The 22,714-nt window shown below is 46.1% G+C and overlaps 1 long non-coding RNA gene across 1 annotated transcript in view; it reads left to right on the forward strand.

The window, feature by feature from the left end:
* The first annotated feature begins 6,558 nt into the window (after window positions 1-6,558).
* LOC307224484 overlaps window positions 6,559-22,714 on the forward strand; it is a 118,661-nt gene continuing 102,505 nt past the window's right edge. Inside the window, exon 1 of the long non-coding RNA XR_013842571.1 lies at window positions 6,559-6,695. This is a non-coding gene — a long non-coding RNA (uncharacterized lncRNA). The remainder of the gene's footprint in view (window positions 6,696-22,714) is intronic.

Raw genomic sequence — 22,714 nt, forward strand, 5'->3', positions numbered from 1 at the left:
ATCAGGTAAGCACGTCTTTGAACGTGAACTGAATCAACCTTCTATGGAAACCCAAACTGCGGTTTAGAACTGCATGAATGTGTAGAGGACCTCAAGGTTTGGCTTATCTTCCAAATTCGTGGTTGTGGGTAAACTCTATCCACATTAATTTTAGCTACAGCTTGAGCAGCTACCATTTTTAAAAGATTGTCAATTGCATCACAGTTATTTATTTATTTGGAGCATTTTTATGTTGCCCTATAACACAAAAATGATAAACGATAAAAGCAAAAGTGATAGAAGCAAAAGTGAATATGTGCAACAAAGCATATGCAGCGAATATATACACAGACATGCAAGATGAAAAACAGATCTTAAAACTGAAAGTTGCCTGAGGCGACACCAAAAACTGAGAGCACACCAGAACATTGTCACGGGTTTAACGCAGTTGGGTAGAGTGTGGTGCTGATAATGCAAAGGTCACAGGTTCAATTCCTGTATAGGAAAGCTGCATATATTGCTGCCTTGAACAGGGTTGGACTATTATTAAGGTTCCCCAAACTTGGGTCTCCAACCGTTTTTGGACTACAGTTCCCATCATCCCTGAGGAAACCCAGGATTGGGAAACCCTGGACTAGATGATCCTCAGGGCCCTTCTAACTCTAAAATAAAGGTAAAGGTAAAGGACCCCTGGATGGTTAAGTCCAGTCAAAGGCGACTATGGGGTTGAAGCGCTCATCTCGCTTTCAGACTGAGGGAGCCAGCGTTTGTCCACAGACAGCTTTCCGGGACATGTGGCCACCATGACTAAACCACTGCTGTCGCAACAGAACACCGCGATGGAAACCAGAGTGCACGGAAATGCCGTTTATCTTCCCGCCACAGCAGAACCTATTTATCTACTTGTACTGGCGTGCTTTCGAACTGCTAGGTTGGCAGGAGCTAGGTATAGAGCAACGGGAGCTCACTCTGTTGCGGGGATTCGAACCACCAACCTGCCAATCTGCAAGCCCAAGAGACTCAATGGTTTAGACCACAGCGCCACCCACGTCCTTCTAATTCTACAATTCTACGATTCTACGATTTGCAATTTGTCAAAAGAAAAAGAAAAGTTCCAATTCTGATGTGGCAGTAGATGAATGTGAGTGGGTCACTACGTAAGCACTTGACCGTGCAAGTAGATGCACACTTTCTGAGGCCTGGTGGTGATCGCCAGACTCAAGGAACCCTTCCCTTTGTGTCATGAAATCAAGCATTCTTCCAAGGTAATGTGGTCTTGGGTAGCAAGACGGCAAAGGTAGCTGTTGTTTTTGGCTCTCGCATCAGAGCTGATCCCTGAAGTGAGGCCAAGACCTGCAATCGTTTGCCTTGGTTGAAAAGAAAACAAACTGAACCGGTACAGTACACACTTCTGAGGTAATTACTGCCATTAGATCACAGCCTGGAAATGAATTTCAAGTCACATAAGGAAAATGATACCCCCACGTTAAAAAAAAAGAAATGCCTCAGAACAGTTTTATGGCAGTCCCTAGTCAAAACAGAAGGCGTGGCACTGCAAGCTGAAGGGGATGTTATGCAAAACTTACAGATGATACAACAAATAGCTGCTGTGTTTTATTTTACCAATGTTTCAAAGTACAAATAAAGGTTTAAGATCTAAAGAATTCGCCGCTTTTCTACTGATTGCAGCAAGGCAGTCTATTGCTCTACACTGGAAAGCTTAACCAAACAATCGTGGTATAAAAATATGTGGAATATTGCTATTTTGCTTTAGTTTAATTTAGTTTAGTTTAAAAATTTGGTTTAAAATTAATTTAAGGCAAGGCACAACCTCTGTATTTTTGTGCAGTCTTGTGGGATTTCATAAAATATATCAACAATAATAACTTAAGTGATCCACTTTTGGAGGTGAATAAGAATATTTTGTTATCATAAGGGTACAAAATGTTGTCCTTCTTGTAGACAGACTGTATTTCCTTTCATTGTCTTTTTACTTTAACCTTGTATTCAAATTTTACTTCAATTTGCTACTGCATAATATCAGTTTATTAATATTACAGCAGAACTACAAAGAAAAGGAAGAAGAAAAAAGTGAAACAATACACATTATATTTCCCAATACTGTAACTGCATAATTTCTTTACCCATTGCTGCGCAAGTTGTGTTGGTTGGATTAAAGAAAAAGAACTGGATAAAGCTGGAAGTGGGAACATTTGGGACATCCAGATTTGACAGGTTTAAAGAAATAAAATTGGAGCTTTTACTCCTAGATATAAAAATCTGGATGGAAGAAATGGGCCTTTTTTGAGACAGACTCCTTCCAAGATTGGACATTCGAAATTAAAGAGGACTGGGAAAGGACTATGGTTTAGAGAGATGTGGGAACTCCAGGAAGACATCAGACGTCGAGGAACATTGGGAACGCAACCGGGAAAGGGGGGAGGGGAATTTGGAATCCAAAGGGTGTAAAATTATTTTTTTTATTTTTCTTCTATTTTAATCTGTATTGCATATTAAAGGGGGGAACTCGCGGAAGGGAACAGGTCGATTTTAGGGGATGGGAAAATATTTTTAAAATTGAGTCAATGATAATAAGTTTAAATTTGGGATAAGAACTTGTTGAATTTTTATTTTTTTTTGTTTATTTGTAAGAATTGGAATACAGGAGGGGGAGGGGAGGGGAAGTCCCGAAAAGATGTTATTTGGAAAAAGATTTTAAAATTGGATGTTTTGTCTTTTTTTTTTTCTTTTGTTGTAATTGGAAAATTTTAATAAATATCATTTTAAAAAATAAAGAAAGAAAGAAAAGCCTTCCCAGTGGATAGCCGTTCCAAACTTCAATCCCAAGAGGAATAATAGAACTGTAGAGTTGGAAGGGACCAGGAGAGGCGTCTAGTTCAATAACTAGCAATTCAGGAATCTTTTGCCCAACATGGGATTCAAACCCATGACTCTGAGATTAAGAGACTCATGCTCTATCGACTGAACTATTTCGCAGCTGCTTCAAAGCATTCTGTAGGGCCCTTTGCAAGCCCTGCACAGTTCACCTGGCCATCATTGTGACATCAGACAGGTGAGTGGTCTGTCCACTAATCAGATTTGGCCCATGAAGAATAAGAGAGATAAGGACCTGGGCCACGAACCAGAAAAGGCTTGGAATGGAGTCTAATTTCAGAAGGAGGCTTAACCCTTTAGCCCAGGCACCCCCAACCTGCGACCCTCCAGATGTTTTGGCCTACAACTCCCATGATCCCTAGCTAACAGTGGTCAGGGATGATGGGAATTGTAGTCCAAAACATCTGGAGGGCCGAAGGTTGGGGGTGCTTGCTTTAGCCAATCTATACCCATGGCAAAGTCCTATTTGCGTCCTTTCAAAGTGAGCGGCCGTTGAGACCACATAACACTGGTCTTGAAAGACCTACATTGGCTCCCAGGATGTTTCAGAGCACAATTCAAAGTGTTGGTGTTGAACTTGAAAGCCCTAAACGGCCTCGGCCCAGTATACCTGAAGGAGCATCTCCACCCCCATCGTTCTGCCCAGACACTGAGGTCCAGCTCCGAGGGCCTTCTGGCGGTTCCCTCATTGCGAGAAGCAAAGCTACAGGGAACCAGGAAGAGGGCCTTTTCGGTAGTGGCACCCGCCCTGTGGAACGCCCTCCCATCAGATGTCAAAGAGACAAACAACTACCTGACATTCAGAAGACATCTGAAGGCAGCCTTGTTCAGGGAAGTTTTTAATGTGTGACATTTTAGTGTATTTTTGGTCTTTGTTGGAAGCCGCCCAGAGTGGCTGGGGAAACCCAGCCAGATAGGCAGGGTACAAATAATTTATTATTATTATTATTATTATTATTATTATTATTATTATTATCTCCTGGGTGGCTGCCTTTTCCTTCCATCCCCTCCCCTTTCTTAGGGAACCACGGACTGTTGTTTCAGCTCAGGGTCCAGTAGTCGCTTGGCCCTTGTTCCAAGTAAGAAAGGACTGCAGTATCAAAGATTGACTTAATTTTCATTGCCGTACATAAAACATCTGACCGTATTTGCTGAGAAAACTCCCAATGTCTCGCTTTATTTGCACAGGCAGAGGGGAAAGTACAGGGTATCCGTCTGGGAGTGAACATCAAAGGGGAGCAAGCAGGGTGACAGATATTTGGATACGCAGTATGAGAGCCGGCTGGGATGGGAGTCTTGGGGGTCTCTTGGTTTACCAAGATGAATCCCAATTGGAACTGCCTCATTCTCTCAAACCCCCCCACCCTTTATTATCACTACATGGTTAACATCTGTTGATGAGTAGGATTAACGGCCCTCTTTTTCAATGACATCGAGCTCTTTTAACGAGCTCTCTTCAGTCAAAGGTGGTTGGCCTTCGAAGGGGGGAAAAAAACAAAGGCGAGAATAGTCATTAAGCAAACAATCCTTTGCCAGGATTTGATGCTAAACATGCAGTCGCCCCGACGTGAGTGATTCGCTGGAGATGAAATTTATTCCGCAAGAATCTGACCTTGATGTTGGTTAACAAGAATTCACTCTTTCCCTTGTCATTATTAAGAACTTCAGACGCCTCAAACGGCCTGCGCTCTCTTTTAAACATCCATTATGTAGGGTTTTCTCTTAAATGATCGTTCCCGTTAATAATAATGCCTGTTAGCAATGCCTTGGTGATATATACCCAAACAGGAGAGGAATCTTGGTCAAATCTCCGGTGGTGACTGGTGTTAGTCAGGACTGGTATGGAGGGTGTTGTTGAGAGAGGGGCAGCAGTTGGCAGAGCCCATGACTGGCAGAGACAAATAATTCTAGTTTTGTCCCCATCCTCCCAGTGCCACCCCCCCCCCGGACTGCTAGCAAGTAAATGTAATGGGTCCCTTGGCCCTGTCAGGAACTGACAGGATTTTGCAGCCCCAGATGTAAGACAGGGGTGGACCTTTGTAATACGGATTCTTCAGCAGCCTGCCCTTCTTGAAAGACCTACATTGGCTCCCACTACGTTTCTGAGCACAATTCAAAGTGTTGGTGCTGACCTTTAAAGCCCTCAATGACCTCAGCCCAGTATATCTGAAGGAGTGTCTCCACCCCCATTGTTCTGCCCGGACACTGAGGTCCAGCTCCGAGGGCCTTCTGGTGGTTCCCCCACTGTGAGAAGTGAGGTTACAGGGAACCAGGCAGAGGGCCTTCTCGGTAATGGCGCCTGCCCCGTGGAACGCCCTCCCATCAGGTGTCAAGGAAATAAACAACTGTCTGACTTTTAGAAGACATCTGAAGGGAGCCCTGTTTAGGGAAGTTTTTAATGTTTGATGTTTTATCGTGTTTTTTATATTCTGTTGGGAGCCGCCCAGAGTGGCTGGGGAGGCCCAGTCAGATGCCTGGTGTATAAGTAATAAATTTATTATTATTATTATTATTATTATTATTATTATTATCTTTGTCACCTGCACCCCCTCTCTGCTTCTGCCTCTTGAGTTTGGCACGTCCTCTGACACAGCCTCTTCTTGCTCCCCAACTCTGTTGCCTCTTCAGAGCCAGTGTAGTGTAGTGGTTAAGTGCGGTAGACTTGTAATCTGGTGAACCGGGTTCACGTCTCTGCTCCTCCACATGCAGCTGCTGGGTGACCTTGGGCTAGTCACACTTCTCTGAAGTCTCTCAGCCCCACTCACCTCACAGAGTGTTTGTTGTAGGGGAGGAAGGGAAAGGAGAAAGTTAGCTGCTTTAAGACTCCTTCGGGTAGCGGTAAAGCGGGATATCAAATCCAAACTCTTCTTCTTCTTCTTCTTCTTCTGCTTCTGACATCACCACCTCCCAGTCTGCTCCCTCTTCAAACTCTGACCACTCGTCGTCATCTCCCCACTAATCTCCTGGCTCTGAGCCTTCTTCCTTTGGGGGTTCCAATGGGGTTCCTCAGTTTGTGCTTCCTCTGCATCCAGCCAGTCTATGACATCCAGGCACACTGAGAAATTGAGTATGTATGATGTCTTGCTTAACATGATCAGATTGCATTGCATTCTACAGAGACCCACCAGCTGCTATTGCCGTACCAGGAAGGTTGATGCCTTCACCTCGATGACAGTTTGAATGGATTAACTCATAATGCTTTGAGATCGTAACTGTTAAACTGCCACCTTTGGCAGCCTGCTGGAACTCTTCCTTATGGGTGGACATCAAATTTTATTACTGCAGTTTATGAGTCTGTCCTGATATACAGAGTGTTTGTAATCAATTTGTGATAATTGGAAATCCTGGCTTTGTTGCTGTCAACAGGTGATGTCTGCATCGCCTCAGGCTTCCTGCGTTTAAGTACCATCAGCTTTATCATTGCATAGCTCAAGCATAGATTTGCACAAAACTTGTATAAAAAGCTGTACTAGCAAAGCAATTCGCCAAGTTTCAAAGCAAAGTTTGAATTGATTCAGGGATCTGGGCTGAGCTGGCTTCAAATCAAGTTGCCAGATCAGGCCTCATTTGGATTGGGCACAGCCTTAGTTGTAACTACTTTATTTTGCAGAGCTTTTTAAGGCTACTAAACTAGCCAATAGGGACATGGGTGGCGCTGTGGGTTAAACCACAGAGCCGAGGACTTGCCGATCAGAAGGTCGACAGTTCGAATCCCCACAACAGGGTGAGCTCCCATTGCTCGGTCCCTGCTCCTGCCAACCTAGCAGTTCGAAAGCACGTCAAAGTGCAAGTAGATAAATAGGTACTGCTCCGGCAGGAAGGTAAACGGCGTTTCTGTGTGCTGCTCTGGTACGCCAGAAGCGGCTTAGTCATGCTGGGCACATGTCCCGGAAGCTGTACGTCGGCTCCCTCAGCCAGTAAAGCGAGATGAGCGCCACAATCCCAGAGTTGGTCACGACTAGACCTAATGGTCAGGGGTCCTTTACCTTAAAGTAGCCAATAAAGAGGACAAGAATTCTTCCATGTTGCTTTTGCTTCTGTCTTTATTCTTTAAATTGTCTTGTCACCATGTTTAAGTCTCCACTGGTTTGAGTCTTTTTCTTCTTCTTCAGGGTCTTGAACATAACTTACATGCAGTAGTAATTTTATTTTCTGTTGACATTCTTGACAATTTAATGCCCCATTATGGGTTGTCATAACTGTCTCATTTTTGTGTGTCTTCAGACATTGAGACTCTGAAACAGACTCAGCTTGGCCAACATCATTTCCCCTGTTGATTTAGTTTCATTTTCTGTTTTCTTGGCATCGCAGGAGCAGCGTTAAATAATTCCTCTGATCTCTGTTCTCTTGTGTGTGTTTGTGTGTGTGGAAAAGGGAATTTATGATGAGAGTCTTTATCCCGAAAGGACATTGTGACTGTTGTGCCTTCCAGTTTTGTTTTTTGGAATTTTTTTAAGAAACAAAAATCATATCCCATGACTGCTCTTTTGTTTGGTTTTTATTTTTATTATTACTACAGATCTCATTTCATTATAATGACACTGTATTCTATAAAACATGGGGCAGACTCTTAAAGGCACTGGGACATTTTAAGTCCAGCCTAGGAAAGGGAAGAGAAATGACAAGAACAGCATTTATGGGGGTCAAGTGACCTATTTTACCAAGGGCAGTCCTCTGTTGGAAAGTCTTCAAAAGCCATGACTCTTTGAAGCGGTATGAAACTGTTTTAAATGTATAGTGCAGATAGGTCTCTGAAAACTGTGTCATATGAGAAAAACCATGGTGGTTCAGCTGGTGTAAAACCAGACTGTGTAGCATGTGTTCATAGACATTACCCCAGAGACTGAAGCCTTGGCTTTTACATTATTCTACTCCGTTGTCAGCATAATAGTCTGAAAGAGAGTAGTGCCAGATTCATCTAAAGAGGTGGCAGAAAGGTAGAGGTAGGACTCAAAGTGTCATATTCACTCTATCGGGCCTCGGTGTTAACTACTTGCCATTAACTCAAATGTTCCCAGTTTCAGGATCAGCAGGCCGTCTTTAAGCAGAGCATCCGTCAGGCTTCTATAAAGTTAATGTTCCATATAACATTTCTCCTACAAAGACAGGCAACGGGCGCAGGACTGTTTGTGTGACTGTCATCCTCTCTTTCTTCCTGTGGTTTCAGAGAAGGAGCCACACATTCGTGTCCTGCCTCTCTTAGTCCAAGAAGTCCAAGAACCTTCCAATAAAATTTGCACAAATAATAATAATAATAATAATAAATTTTATTTATGTCCCGCCCTCCCCAGCCGAAGCCGGGCTCAGGGCGGCTAACAACACTAAAATAGTGCAACATTCTAAAAACATTATAAAAATTAATTAAAATCAAAATTGATGGCAACCATAAACTAAAGTTCTGTAAAGATTGCCAAAGGAGGGAGTCAGGCTGCACCCTGATCAAAGGCCTGGTGGAACAGCTCTGTCTTGCAGGCCCTGCGGAAAGATGTCAAGTCCTGTAGGGCCCTTGTCTCTTGTGACAGCATTCCACCAGGTTGGAGCCGCAGCCGAAAAACCCCTGGCTCTAGTTGAGGCCAGCCTAACCTCTCGGTGGCCTGGGACCTTCAAGATGTTTTTATTTGAAGACCGTAAGTTCCTCTGTGAGGCATACAAGGAGAGGCGGTCCCGTAGGTACAAGGGTCCTAGGCCGTATAGGGCTTTGAAGGTTAAAACCAGCACCTTAAACCTGATCCTGTACTCCATCGGGAGCCAGTGCAGCTGGTATAGCACCGGATGAATGTGATCTCGCAGCGAAGACCCCGTAAGGAGTCTTGCCGCGGCATTTTGGACCTGCTGGAGTTTCTGGGTCAGTCTCAAGGGCAGCCCCACGTAGAGCGAGTTACAATAATCCAGTCTGGAGGTGACCGTCGCGTGGATCACAGTGGCTAGGTCAGGGCGAGAGAGGTAAGGAGCCAATTGCTTAGCTTGGCGGAGATGAAAAATGCCGCCTTTGTTATAGCTGCAATCTGCGCCTCCATGGAGAGGGAGGTATCAAAGATTACACCCAAACTCTTAATGGACGGTGCTGACACTAATTGCACCCCCGCAAGAGATGGGAGTTGCCCCCTCAATCCCATATCGTCCCGTCCCAGCCAGAGGACCTCTGTCTTCGAAGGATTTAACTTCAACCGGCTCCCACGTAACCATCCAGCCACAGCTTCCAAGCATCTGATCAGTGTGTCTGGGGCAGAGTCAGGATGGCCATCCATCAACAGATAGAGTTGGGTGTCATCAGCATACTGATGGCAGCCCAGCCCAAAACTCCGGACAAGCTGGGCAAGGGGGTGCATAAAGATGTTAAAAAGCATCGGGGAGAGTATTGCACCCTGGGGCACTCCACACACCAAGGAGTGGCGCGATGACAATTCCCCCCCAAGCGCCACCCTCTGTCCCCGACCAGAGAGAAACGAGCGCATCCATTGAAGGACTGTGCCCTGGATCCCCACGTCGGCAAGGCGGTGGTCCAGGAGTTCGTGATCGACCATGTCGAAGGCTGCTGGCAGGTCTAGAAGAATCAGCAGCCCCGACCCACCTCGATCCAGCTGCCTGCGGAGATCATCTGTTAGGGCGACCAGAGCCGTCTCGGTCCCATGACCAGCGTGGAAGCTGGACTGGAATGGATCCAGAGCCGATGTTTCATCCAGAAACCTACCAAGCTGTTCAGCAACCGCTCTCTCAGTCACCTTACCCAGGAATGGAAGATTCGAAACCGGACAGTAATTGGATAGATCTAAGGGATCTAATGATGTTTTCTTCAAGAGCGGGCGCACCACTGCCTCCTTCAGTTCCCCTGGGAATGTCCCGGTGCCAAGGGACAAATTGATGATATCCCCCAGGGGGGCCCGCACCTCGTCTGGACACGCTCTAATCAGCCAAGACGGGCATGGGTCGAGAGGACAAGTGGTGGGCTTTCCAGCTCAGAGGAGTCTGTCCACATCGGCTGGGGATATCCGGTCAAAGTGGTCCAATACTGGACCCGAGGACAGTGGAGGGGCCTCCAGTTCCTCTATTGTATCCAAATTGGCAGGGAGGTCATGGCGGAGCAACAGGACCTTCTCCGCAAAAAAGCTCGCAAATGCCTCACAGCTGTGTGTCAAATTGTTTTTTAAATTTGGCTGTCCTTCAAGGGACATTAAAGACCGAATTATACTAAATAATTGCGCCGGGCGAGAGCTAGCGGATGCAATGGAGGCCGAGAAGTAGGACTTCTTAGCGGCCTTCACTGCCATCTCGTAGGTTTTCATAAAAACCCTATAAGATGTTCTTGAAGCACGGGCACCCCGCCATACTCACTCTAGCCGTCTGAGGTCCCGCTTCATTTTCCGGAGCTCCTCGGTAAACCAGGGAGCCCGGTTTCTGCGGGGTCGCAGAGGGCGCTTAGGTGCAATCTCATTGATGGCTGCCAGGAGCTGGGTATTCCAGCCCTCAACAAGCTCAGTCAATGAGTCACCAGGGGGAGAAAGGTCCCGCAAGGCTTGACGGAATCTATCAGGGTCCATCAGCCTCTGCGGGCGAGCCCAAATCGGCTCGCCACCTAAGCAGGGTGGGGGTGGAACGTCAACCCTGGCTTTCAGGGCGTAGTGATCAGACCATGGCACCTTCATTGAAGGAAACACGATCACATCTATACCGACGCCAAAGATCAAATCCAGAGTGTGGCCTGCTTGATGTGTGGGGCCCAAAACAAACTGGGAGAGCCCTAGTGTCGCCATGGAAGACACCAGGTCCAGAGCCTGTGAGGAGGGAGTGGCATCAGCATGGATGTTGAAGTCCCCCAATACCAGTAGGTTAGGGAACTCCAAGGCCCAGCCGGCCACCGCCTCCAGCAGGCCTGACAGGGTGGCTGCTGGTGCACTAGGTGGCCGGTACACCAGCCAGACAGCCAAGCTCACCTCGGAGCCCCACACTAGGCCAACACATTCAATGCCGGGGATCGATGTTGATGGTAGAGCCCTGAAAGAACAATCTTCCCGGATTAATAATGCCACCCCTCCCCCCGGCCCACAGTCCACGACTGGTGGAGGACGGAGAAACCCGGGGGCGCCATCTCTCGTGAGGCGACAGTTTCCCCTTTGTGCACCCAGGTCTCCGTCACACAAGCCAGGTCGACCCCCTGCGAGGTGAAGAAATCTCGCAGGGTGGCGGTTTTGTTGCCTATAGACCTGGCATTGCACAACACCAGTGACGGAGGTGAGTAATCCTTGCTCACCCTACCCTCGTCTCTCAGGATGGGGCACAGATTGGAAGGGGTACGAGAAAAGGGGTACAAAGAAAACCGAAGTGACTTTCTCCCTCAAACACCTCAGTTTGTTAACTGTCTACCCTCCGAGTCAAAATCTCTGAAACTACTAAATGAAAGAAAATGGTTGTTCTAGGGCAGTGTTTCCCACACTTGGCTCTCCAGCTGCTTTTGAACTACAATTCCCATCATCCCTGACCTGCTATCTAGGGATGGTGGAAGTTGTAGTCCCAAAACACCTAGAGACCCAAGTTTGGGAAACTCTATCTAGATTATTAGAAACATTATAAGCAAAGAAACAAAGGAGACTTGGTCTATCCTGTCCAGTATTGTCTACACCAGTAGTGTCCAAACTTTGTTCAAAGAGGGCCAGCTTTGATGAAGTGAAGGGCTGTGGGGGCCGACCAAAGGGCCAACCAAAGTTGTTGACCTTTTTTAAACTGACCGGAGGGCCGGATTAGGCCCCCGAAACGGACTTTGGACATGCCTGGTCTACACAACACTGGACTGGATTTCAAATGAGGATCTTTCCCAGCTCTACCTGAAGATGGCGGGGATTGACTCCAGGACCTCATGCACACAAGTTCCAGTTCCCAGTTTTTCCCACAGTTCTTCCTCCTGGTTTATCCAGTAGTGGTTGGTGAGACAGGAGTGTTTAACTGACCTCCTGCCACCGGCATTGCTGTGGCTTACTGAGAGGGAGAGGGGAAGGAGCAAGGTCAGAATGGTGCAAACACACCATCAGAACCAGTGCAGCATTCCTGCCAATGCATTTGCACCACAACCACTTTGCTGCCACTACCCCCCTCCAGGTAGTTAACAATGATGGAGAGGAGGGGTCAGCTGAGCACTGCTGGTGTGGAATGGAACATCACTCCCAAAGTTCTAGATCAGGGGGAATCTCAGGCTCAGGAGCCGAACATGGCCCTTCAGGCCTCTTTCATCTGGCCCTCAAGACTCTCTCTAAGCCACACCCACAGCCCAGCCACACCCACTTTTTCATGCTGCACCCCTCTCTACTGGAGGCTTTGCACCCACCTTGAATGCATTTTTTGCTGGCTGGAATATGTTTTTGAAGTGCATTAATGCTTCTTGCTTACCCAAATGAAGAACAGAGAAGAGTTGTGTCTGTACTTTAGTGTACAAAACGAAACTTTGTGTTAATTGCTCCAATTGCAATTAACCAAGCCAGATGGGCGGGGTATAAATAAGTTTAAATATAAATATATAAATATATAAATATATAAATATATAAATATAAATATAAATATAAATATAAATATAAATATAAATATAAATATAAATATATTATTATTATTATTATTATTATTATTATTATTATTATTATTATTATGCTTTGGACCATGCCAACCTTTGCCTCTGCCAACCTTTGCCACCAACATGTGGTCTCCTGAAGTTTGCCCAGAAGCAAAGTTTGCCCAGGCTGAAAATGGTTCCCCAACCTTGTTATAGATCTTCTATTGTAAGGGGGTGCCTCTAATTCCACCTTTTCCATAGAACAGAAGGAGAAGACTGCGAAGCAGGCTGCGAACCAGCTCCCAGCAAGAATGAGAAATCACCGTCTTTCCTCCCTCCTTCAAGTGTGGAATCAGAAAGCTAAATTAAACCAGTTAAGGGATTTAAATTTAGGCTTGCTGATTGTAAGCAAAGGATTATGGCAGGTCTACATAATGGGTTGACTGTTATGATGATGACATTATATTGCTGTGTACTTGAGAAGTATGGCACAGACTACTTTTTATTGGAACGGTAATGCATAAATGATGGCGAGTTATGTCACTATAAACTGCGATGCAACAAAACTGGCCGTCATAAATGGTGTGATATTGAGGCAATCAAGACGTACATTATTTCTGCTCGATGGCAGGGAGGCACATGCCTCTGTTAATAAATAGTGATGCAAGCTGGGAAGCCTAGCCACACCCCTTGAAGGAAGAAGGAGGGATGTTTGAATGTTCGGTCTCCCAAATTTGTATCCCTTGCCAATGTGTACATTTATGTCTGTAGCAGTTAGGAGTTTGGGAAGAGATGTTAAAGTGAGGGCTTTTGGCTCTGTGGTAGAATACATGTTTTGCATACTGAAGGTACCAGAATCAGTACTAAGCGTCTCCAGGTGGGGCTTAATAAAAGCTTCTATAGGAAACCCTGAGCAACCTTACATTCTGGACTATAACTCTTGACCATGATGGCTAGAGCAGAGGAAAGTTGGCATCCAGGGCATCTGCCTGAGAGCTCTGCTGGCAATTGGCATAGACAATACTGAACTAATGGACCAATGTTCTTAATCAGTGTAAGTCATTTTTCTATATATAAATCGCACCCTAAATTTATGCCTGCCAGTTGTGCCTAACACATTTTACAACCACCACCACTACCAAACTCCAATGATTTGCATTTGACCACAACACATATTCACACATATTCGCCAGGTTGGACCTAGGTTTATGCCCAGGGTAGCAAATCATCCTGCCAGTCCCTGGCAGAATCATCGACTTGTAGAGTTCGAAGGGACCCTGAGTGCCAACTGATCCAAACCCCTGCAATTCCAGAATCTCAACTAGATCATACATGGCAAATGGCCATTCAGCCTCTGCTTAAAACCCCTCAAGGAAGGGGCTCCATTGATCATGAAGGCATGAGTGCCCAATCAATGGGAGAGGAGACTGTGGCTATTTAAGACAGTAGCATAGCATGGCTTGCCGGAGTCCAGAGGCAAGACAGGTATTGTGCCTCCTAACCCATGACAACACCAATGTGGCAACTGCAGCCTACCCAACTCCTCCATCGGCCCCCACTACCCATTTCTCCCTTTCCAACTTCAGTTCAATGCAGATTGCATCCACCAGTGAGGGGGGGGGGAATGAACATTAAAATAGTAATGGACATCTGCATTATAAACAGTATAAACAGTATAAACAGCCCCCCTCCCCAATATGTGCCTTTCACCTGATGGAAGAAGCGAAGGCTTTGGGAGGGGAAGGGGAGCGCGGGAACCCAATTGTGGGACCGGGGTGGGTGGGATTTGAGGTGCTCCCTGTCAGAATTCAGGCTCGGTCAGAGGTATGTGCCTATCTCTCCAGGCACCGGCTGAATTCTTTTGACCTCCCTCCGGCGAAAACACACGAGGTCCGTTCCGGCGATTTTCCTCAGGCTGTGAGAAAAACACACCAACTGCTCTCCTCCTCCCTGCTCTCCAGCATATCCCCAGGGAGGGGAATCAGACACAGACAGAAATGTATCTACATGTTTTATTCCTGTCTTCAGCAGTCATATAGAGAAAACATGTCTGCTCTGTTCAACAAACAGAGAGAAACTCCAAACTCCACCCATGTACATCCTGTACAGGTCATATGACACACACACTGAGCTAACATCCGGTGCTCAGTACAGAATGGACTGCCCCTTTGTTTCCATGGCAACAGTCACACACATTCTGTTTGGCTTTGCAGCCACAAGCAGCTGTCTGAGCTGCTGTAGCCTTTGCTTGCTGCAGCATTGCTGCTTTAGAATAACATACTCCCCCTAAAGTATCAATGCGTGCTGCGAGCAAAGCGTCATCCAGAGAAGAAAACAAACAGTTGTTATACTTATAACACTCCCCTGTTGTTTCAGTTCCACCCTTGGAACTACCCACCACTGGTTTTACCAATGTACCTCTCTGGTTGTGTGACTTCCAAGGAATGAGTGCTTCTGCATTACCTTGGTTAGCAACTCTCTGTTGTGCCTTTGTCTCTGACTCAGACACAGCTTCAATTTGACCTTGGTCGTTTACAACAGCAACACATGCAATAGCTTGGTTGGCAAACTCTTTTGAATACCTCTTGGGTGGTACACCCTTCGTTGCTCTTTCAGACCTACGTAAGAGGTGCTGCTCTCCCTTGCTTTCTGGTTCAGCCTCTGAACTCTCTGAAGAACCAGTACTAAGCTTAATCAGTGGTTCATCCTCCTCTTCTGAGGGTCTAGTCATCGTGTGAGATTTCCTCTCAATGACTGTGACAACTGAGCTGTCTGAGCTATCGCTGTCATCATCAGTACTACTGAACTCAATAAGATCAAACTCATCATCATCATCATCAGAATCATCATCATCACCTGTGGGAAATGTGTGAACAATCACTCGCTCTTGTTCAGGAGCACTCTCTAGAAATTTTGTGAGAATCACCTTACCAGATTCAGACAAAATTACTCTGTAGAGACCCTTTTCATAACCCACAAAAATGCCTCTGGCATTCTTTACTCCACCTGGAGCTTCTGTCCTCACATGAGACCCAAAAACCTTGAAATGGGCAACAGAAGGTTTTCTGTGGAACAGTTTCTCAAAAGGAGAACATCCCAACTCATTTGAAAACTTTCTCAACCATGTGTAACAATATGACATTAGTGACTCAGCCCAGTACTCATGTGGTAGATGTGAACTAAGCAATTGCGCATGCATTCCCTTTTGCAATTCTTTGTTCACTCTAACACAGACACATCTGTTCCAAGCTTCTTCGGAAGCTGCAATTTTGTGTCTTATCCCTTTCTTCTTCAGGATCCTCTGGAAATCCTGTAAGAGAAAAATTGGCTTCTCATCTGTGCAAAGACAATCTATGTCAGCATCATGCATATTTTTAACCTTGTCACAAAACTCTTTAAACCTTTCTAAGGCTTCTTTCGGTCTCTCCAAAAGATAAATCCAGACAAAACCTGAAAAAGAATCAACACATATTAGGTAATACTTTGCATTGCCTCTAGATGGTGCTAAAGGACCAATCACATCAGCATACACCCGCTGAAATGCCCTGTCGACCCTCGAGGTGACCTGCATGGCGTTCTTCTTGGCTACACCTGCAAAAGAAATCATGTTAGAATCACAAGAATTACATTCCATGTAATCACTTTGATCAAAAGTCAACAAATACAGTCCATCTTTCTCTTTGGCAGAAAGATACAACTCTCCATCTTTGTAGATCTCGCAGTGTTGATCATCATAGGACAGTTTTAGTCCCTTCTTAGCAATCCGCGAAACGCTGAGCAGATTGTACTTCAACTCTGGAACCAAATAAACATCGTTTATAGTCAAGTTCAGACTTTTAAGATACACAGTCCCAATTCCGGTGGCTTCCAGCTCTTGACCGTTGGCTTGTTGTACAACGAAGCTTTGCTTCTTAAACGACGAAAACAAATCCCTGCGATGGGTCATGTGAACCGTCGCTCCCGTGTCTAAAACGAAGGAATTCCCCACTTGTGGTGTGGCTTTTAGGGACATCAAAGCCTTTGCAGGCTTCGCCTGTGACTTGGCATGACTTCTGCCTGACGCCTCAGACTTCGTGGAGCTTCCCTTGGCTCCTTTGTTCTGACGTGGCTTCCTGCAGTTCCGCTGAAGATGCCCAGTCTGTCCACAATTGTGGCATCGGACAACGTTCAAAGCTACAGCGTCTCCTCCAGTAGCTACAGCAGTGGGGGTGTCTGAACTCCGTTCTTGTCTCCCCCTGTCCTTGACTTCCAGTGCGGCAAGTCTGTCATGTTCGTTCAGAACCACGGCAAAGACCCTGTCCGACGTTAGATCTTGCGCTGGGAGAGACCCCAGCTGACTGGCAACCGTTTTGTAAGTCCGATTCAGGCTGTTGATCACCATGAAGCAAAACACTTCCTCCTGCAGACGGAAATTGCGTTCCACCATCTGCTGACGCAGAAATTTCATTTCCGTCAGGTGCGCTTGAACATCTCCATCAGGCGCAAGCCTCAGGATAGTCAGCTTTTCAAAATACAGCAACGCTGAAGAACCTGCATCTCTCTGATGTGTCCTTCTCAGCGTGTCCCAAACATCTTTCGCGTGCGGTAAATCTTGTATATGAATAAGCTGAGAGTCTGACACGCACAGAATTATAGCAGTTCTGGCCTTCATATCCTGTGACTCCCAAACAGGCGTTGGTGCTGCAGGGATGGGGTTCTCAATCACCCTAAACAGTCTCTGATTCTGCAGCAAAGCCTTCATCTTAATAGACCAAGATGCATAATTGTCACTGGTCAAAAGGGGTGGAGAAGGCAGGCCTTCCCCCTTCTTGGCATCCATTTTGAGTCCTTGCATTGACTCTCAAACACAAGCCTCTAAAATCCAATAGCTGGCTTGTTTACACTCTGTGCACCTGGCAGCAATAACACTGGCCGCTTGGAAAGTCCCCTTTCACAGTTCCTTTGTAAAGGCCTAGTCAAAACACGAGCTGTTTGTGCCTATCTGGGCATAGCCTGACTTCCAGCCCTTATCTTGAAACTGGCCTGCGTTGCTTAGCAACCACATTCCTTTCCTTGGACAGGAAAAACCACAGGAATGTTTGGAATGCAGACTCTTCTCTCTCGGAGCTGTTTTTCCCAAACGTTGCTCCCATGAAGCAGAGAATTAATCCATCTGCATTCACACTCTTAAGCCCGAAAATCTCATACCTGGGCTCCGTAGCTTGGCTTTCAGCTTCTTCTGGTCAGCTTCTGGCTGCAGAGAATCAGCTTCCATCTCAGGCTTCCATGGAGAGGGATGAATACTCCTTGATGCAGACTCCCATGGATCGTAGCAACCGTCAACTGCTACCAATGTCAAAATTCAGGGCCGGTCAGAGGTATGTGCCTATCTCTCCAGGCACCGGCTGAATTCTTTTGACCTCCCTCCGGCGAAAACACACGAGGTCCGTTCCGGCGATTTTCCTCAGGCTGTGAGAAAAACACACCAACTGCTCTCCTCCTCCCTGCTCTCCAGCATATCCCCAGGGAGGGGAATCAGACACAGACAGAAATGTATCTACATGTTTTATTCCTGTCTTCAGCAGTCATATAGAGAAAACATGTCTGCTCTGTTCAACAAACAGAGAGAAACTCCAAACTCCACCCATGTACATCCTGTACAGGTCATATGACACACACACTGAGCTAACATCCGGTGCTCAGTACAGAATGGACTGCCCCTTTGTTTCCATGGCAACAGTCACACACATTCTGTTTGGCTTTGCAGCCACAAGCAGCTGTCTGAGCTGCTGTAGCCTTTGCTTGCTGCAGCATTGCTGCTTTAGAATAACACTCCCTGCCTTTTGAGAGAGGCACAGACTGAACTAGAGGGTATGCTTTTTTTCCTTTTGAAATTTTCACCCCTAGTTATTTTGCGCCTGGGGCAGCTGCCTCTGTGGCACCCCTCATGCTACACCACTGACTTAAGACAGTTCTGCCCCTCTTCCTCTTTGCAAAGCCAACCCCTCCCATTCCAGTACAGGTTTTACTAGTTGCCCTTTCTGTGGGCAGAGTAGGAATTTTGGGGGGACCCCATGACTGGCCCATAACTCTGGCTTGTGGGGTCATTCGGGGTGTCCTCTTTGCTCAGTGTGCAGATCCTAGTGAAGGTTGGACAGCAGGACCTGAGTTTATACTTACCCAAGGCTCACTTAGCAAGGAGAGAATTTTTCCCATTCCTTTGCTGGGAAGCCGTGGGATGTGACTGTTTACATGGCCAGGGTGTCAGAGGGATGCTTCTGTCATCAAAGCTAATTCAGTGCCACCTGCCCACACTTGGTGATTGGCTGCACAGCTTCTCTTTGTTATACAGTGGTACCTCTGGTTAAGAACTTAATTTGTTCCAGAGGTCCATTCTTAATCTGAAACTGTTCTTAACCTGAGGTACCACTTTAGCTAATGGGGCCTCCTGCTGCCACCGCACAATTTCTGTTCTCATCCTGAAGTAAAGTTCTTAACCCGAGGTACTATTTCTGGGTTAGCGGAGTCTGTAACCTGAAGCGTCTGTAACCTGAAGCGTTTGTAACCCAAGGTACCACTGTATTTAATAAATACGACCTCTCCACCAGTACTGTCTCCTGAGTCTTCTACCAGGGTGTGTTGGCAAAAAAGCAAGCAAGGAACAAGACACATGGAACCAGCAGCTTGAAATATCCCAACAAGCCATGGAGGTGATTGTTTTCTGAACAGACAATGTCTGCTCAGCGCTAAGCCTTACCTGAGTTTGTCACATTCCAAATGAGATCAGAGTGACTGTGTGGCTTTTGTGTGTTCAATTGCTCAAGACGATCACTCAGGGGCATTGTAGCTCTGCACGAATAAGTCAGCCTGCTTTCTTAAAATGCCCCCAAATTGTTTCAAAGGAGAGCTGTACGCAAGTGGCCTCTTGACATTCTCCACCCTGTTTGTGGGCAGAGAAATTGAGGGGACCATTTCACCAATATTCTCTAGGGGAAGGAGAAATGCCCCAAAAGTCTCTTTGGGACGGAGATAGCACTAGAAGTGACAGTGGCACATCTTATTTCCTTATCCCTCAAGGGGTGGGTGTGTTTTGCAGCAGCCATGGGATATTCCAGCAAAAACAAAAACGGGAGTAGAAATTGCTGACATTTGTTTATCTCTGGAGAAGAAATTAATCCAGTGATTATGATCAGCATTTACTGCTGTTGTTGCTTTTAGTCCACAAATGATAAGTAATTGTGTTCTTTCCCCCATCTCCTTTGTATTTGCTGTCTGTTGAAATGAATGGGGTAGAATAATGTAATGGTAATGTAATTTACCTAATTTATGCATTTCATTATGCATAATTTGTCACTGGGCAAATAATACAGTTTTTGGTGGAAGACAAACTGCAGAGGAACAGAAACAGTGCAGCGTGTGATATGAACAGGCAAAATAGAAAACGACACCTTCTTATGTCCATGTTGCTGTTGTGGCTAAAGGTAAAGGTAAAGGTACCCCTGCCCGTACGGGCCAGTCTTGACAGACTCTGGGGTTGTGCGCCCATCTCACTTAAGAGGCCAGGGGCCAGCGCTGTCCGGAGACACTTCCGGGTCACGTGGCCAGCGTGACATCGCTGCTCTGGCGAGCCAGAGCCGCACACGGAAACGCCGTTTACCTTCCCGCTGGTAAGCGGTCCCTATTTATCTACTTGCACCCGGAGGTGCTTTCGAACTGCTAGGTTGGCAGGCGCTGGGACCGAGCAGCGGGAGCGCACCCCGCCGCAGGGATTCGAACCGCCAACCTTTCGATCGGCAAGCCCTAGGCACTGAGGCTTTAACCCACAGCGCCACCTGCGTCCCCTAAGCTGTTGTGGCTACCTTGCCACAATTTTGCATCCTGCACAACCTTTCAGATTTAGCACTGATCCAAATAACTTTTCCTTGACACAAACATGTTTACACCTTTTGCCATGATTTCAACGTAATAGGAAACAGTCCGGATTGTTTTGGAGGCCAAAGCTCAGCCAACCTACAGACCAGTGACTGGCTATCCTTGGCTTCAAACAATTGCCATCATCACAGCTCTGTTTAGCAGTTCCCCTGTTTCGCCATCAGATGGCAAAACGGAGTTTGCTTCTGAAAGTATTCAGGCTGATTCAGTAATGCCCATCGAGCCGGATTTAGAACGTGATACACAAACTACTTAAATAATCACGCTCACATTCAATCAATGGGATTTGCAGCCCTATCCACAAACTAACTGGTACTCTAGCTCCATTGGTTACAGCAGGATTAAATCTTCATACTATGTCTAAATTGGTTTATGGAGTAGGCTCTTAAGCATCCTAAAGTGTAATCTTAATGCTATTTTAAGAGCTGGTTCATACATACATGTCCACCAGGTGTTGGCTGCAAACATCAATATCCTCGATATAAGAACACGAATAGAGTTTTTGTATCATTTAATGGCACTGCAAATTGCAATGCTTATCAATGGAATAAGTCCATGCATTGTGTTGCCAGTCATCTAAACTTATTCATGTGCAGGAGCAGGCAGTGGTGTAGGGCAGAGCTAGTAATCTGACCTCCAGTTGGTCACACTGCTGCAGCTTCCTGGGAGAGGCAGAGGTGAGGCAGGGATGAGTTTGGCATGCTCATGGAAAGGCACTGGCGGTACTGCAAATTTTGGGGAAGTGTACATTTTGAAGGGTGACTGTGGCAAGAAAAAGAGACTTCCTGAAACTTCTCTGGTCACCTTAAGCCCCAGCAGTTCTAGCCTGCCCCTTACCTCATACCCTCCAGCATTTCTCTGATGAAAATAGGAACGTCCTATTCCATAATAAAAATTTTATTATTTATACCCCACACATCTGACTGGGTTGCCCCAGCCACTCTGGACTGCTTCCAACATACAGTGGTACCTCAGGTTAAGTACTTACAGTGGTACCTCAGGTTACATATGCTTCGGGTTACATTCGGTTCAGGTTACAGACTCTGCTAACCCAGAAATATTACCCCGGGTTAAGAATTTAATTCGTTCCGGAGGTCTGTTCTAAACCTGAAACTGTTCTTAACCTGAAGCACCACTTTAGCTAATGGGGCCTCCTGCTGCCGCCGCGCCACCGAAGCACGATTTCTGTTCTCATCCTGAAGCAAAATTCTTAACCTGAGGTAATATTTCTGGGTTAGCGGAGTCTGTAACCCGAAGCGTATGTAACCAGAGGTACCACTGTATATGAAAAACTTAAGAAAACATTAAGCATTAAAAAAACACTTCCCTCTACAGGGCTGCCTTCAGATGTCTTCTAATGGTTGTATAGTTACTTATCTCCTTGGCTCAGGAGTTCACATAACTCCATACCCTTCAAAATTTCTCCTAGGAAAATAGGGACTAGCAATATGGAGCTAATTCTATCGATTTGCATATACTGGGCAGTGCCACTGTATGATAGAAGGAAGTCTCCTTATGCCAGAGGTATAGCTGGCAGAGAGCCCCCCCTGGATGCCCTCCACCCCAAATCCCATTCCCAGGCTCCCTTGGGTAAGAAGAGGATTTTGTCCATGTTAATTATTTGGGACCGTTGATAGCATTAAACATATCTTTGCACAATGACCATGTCATTCATCATCAAGGGCTGGAAATGTTCGGCTTGAACAATGTTATCTGGAGAGAACAGGGAAGGGGGCGATCGACTCAAACAAGGCCACTACACACGACATGTTTTCATGCTAAAGCTTCCTGACACCGAAAGCCTCACGGGAGATAAATGGAAGTGAAGTGACTGCTACAATGAGAAACACTAAGGGCAGATATGCAGCAAATGCATATGAATTTACTCAAAACAACTGATCTCCTATAACAGATAAGCAGACAGCCCTGCCTCCCCCCCCCCTTCATTTTTTCACTATGGTTCTCTGGATTAGGGTTTTGTTAATGGTGCATCATAAACGGCCTCAGTCCAGTATACCTGAAGGAGTGTCTCCATCCTCATCGTTCTGCCCGAACACTGAGGTCCAGTGCTGAGGGCCTTCTGGCGGTTCCCTCACTGTGACAAGCCAAGTTACAGGGAACCAGGCAGAGGGCCTTCTCGGTAGTGGCACCCGGCCTGTAGAACGCCCTCCCACCAGATGTCAAAGAGAAGAACAACTACCAGACTTTTAGAAGACATCTGAAGGCAGCCCTGTTTAGGGAAGCTTTTAATGTTTAACAGACCACTGTATTTTAATACTTTGTTGGAAGCTGCCCAGAGTGGCTGGGGAAACCCAGCCAGATGGGAGGGGTATAAATAATCTATTATTATTATTATTATTATTATTATTATTATTATTATTATTACAGTGGTAC

This window comes from Podarcis cretensis (assembly GCF_951804945.1).
Source record: "Podarcis cretensis genome assembly, chromosome: 9".
Classification (NCBI taxonomy): Eukaryota; Metazoa; Chordata; class Lepidosauria; order Squamata; family Lacertidae; genus Podarcis; species Podarcis cretensis.